This window comes from Aspergillus fischeri, genomic scaffold (genome assembly GCF_000149645.3).
Source record: "Aspergillus fischeri NRRL 181 1099437636247 genomic scaffold, whole genome shotgun sequence".
Lineage (NCBI taxonomy): Eukaryota > Fungi > Ascomycota > Eurotiomycetes > Eurotiales > Aspergillaceae > Aspergillus > Aspergillus fischeri.
In genome coordinates this window covers 2,435,802-2,437,680 of record NW_001509772.1, presented here as the reverse complement: position 1 = coordinate 2,437,680, position 1,879 = coordinate 2,435,802, and the positions used below count along the sequence as shown (strand labels likewise).

At 44.0% G+C, this 1,879-nt stretch overlaps 1 annotated feature.

Moving 5' to 3' along the window:
* Positions 1-281: 281 nt before the first annotated feature.
* Positions 282-342: a microsatellite.
* Positions 343-1,879: the final 1,537 nt, after the last annotated feature.

The following is a 1,879-nucleotide window of genomic DNA, read 5'->3' as shown; positions in this document are numbered from 1 at the left end:
ACACTGATGCTAACAGATGTGTCTTTCCAGGTTCTGCTACAAAGGAAAACACGATCCTGTCAAACATTTTGGCTGGCTCTTTGATTCTGAGGAGATAATCTGATTCCTCAAGGCCTTCTTCTCCTGGCAATGCGGCCGACGACGAAGCAAAAAGGGTCATCAGACACCAGGAATAAAATATATAAAACCTTGCTAGAGATATTCTGGAAATGGTGGCATCTGGTTTACTGTTTGATAGTGAATGCCATCTAGTAGGGATATCAAATGTCATCTAGTATCAATATCGACACTAGATGATATTCGATATTGATACTAGATGACATTTGATATCCCTACTAGATGGCATTCACTATCAAACAGTAAACCAGATGCCACCATTTCCAGAATATCTCTAGCAAGGTTTTATATATTTTATTCCTGGTGTCTGATGACCCTTTTTGCTTCGTCGTCGGCCGCATTGCCAGGAGAAGAAGGCCTTGAGGAATCAGATTATCTCCTCAGAATCAAAGAGCCAGCCAAAATGTTTGACAGGATCGTGTTTTCCTTTGTAGCAGAACCTGGAAAGACACATCTGTTAGCATCAGTGTTAAGGTTCAAACACCTGATTACTTCTCACTGGTCCCAGTAATCCCGCGTATTGTCTAATCTAGCCTGGGTCTTTGGACTATAATGTTTTTGTTAGAGCTGCAAGACATTGAGAGACTCAGCCTCTTGAAGGTAGTGTAATGTGGGAAGCTCCTGTCCTTCCTTGTCATCATCTAAGATTGAATTATTGTCAGAATTATCAGAATTGTCACTACTGCTGGCTAGCTTGGATGCACTCTCTGGGATATCATTAGCAGCGCCATCTGAGAAGATATCTGGAATGTTGCTGCTTGTGCCGCTGTCAGGGACCAGGAACACAAGCAACAGGGAAAAACCAAACAGCATTGGCTGTGGTGGTAAACCTGTTGGGCGTGCGATTATTGCACATGACGCCAAGGACGTCGAGCAAAATGGCGTCAAGTGTAGCCGTTTTTGGCCGCTGGCTAACTGTTTCATCGTTAAATGTAGTAGTCTTCAAGCCTAGAGTAAATGATAACTATACACCTAATAGCAACCTTAACAGCCTCCTTCATCTACTTCAAGTATATAGACTGATGGGCGTAGGTCCTTTATATAATTACGATATGTATTTTGGGCACTTAGTCTCTTCTATGCCTTTAGCAAAAGAAAACAAGCTTCTTTGTAATATATATATCTTATAGATTACTACGTCTAATCATAGCTATATATATAGTCATGGGACTGCGCCTGGGCTGACTACATATAACAATAAAACAGTTAGCCAGCAGTCGACGATTAGAAATACCCGTCGTCCGCCCGGTTATTCTGGACGTTATTTTGAACCGCAGCCGTCTGTTTGCGCATGATAGGGTACCCCCCTGGTATGTAGCTGTAGACTTTCGTTAGGTACGCGACTCGCTGGCGAGACGGCAGTCAAGCATGTAGGGCCATTACCGAATCTTTTTGAAAAGATCATAGATGGCCGGGCGATATCTTTTCAAGCAGGGCACGTCGAAATGGATTAGCCCTGTTGGCCCTTGGGAAAAATAAAACGATGCCTGGGAAACACGCCCCTTCATGTCGCGTTATGTGAAATGAATATGAAGGTGGATGGCAGGCTAAGAAAGGGGAAGACGGTTGAATGCGAAGAAGACTGCGTCCATGCACCTGGCTTTCAGCAGAGCACCTGACAAAAACTAATCTGCTCACTGTCTTTGGCTCTTATGTCTGTTAAAATATACTGCATGATTTCTACAGTATGGATCAGCCTTAGATCTGCCCACATCCGATCGGGTCACTTGCGTCTCCTAGCCCAGGCGCAAGCGGACTGCTC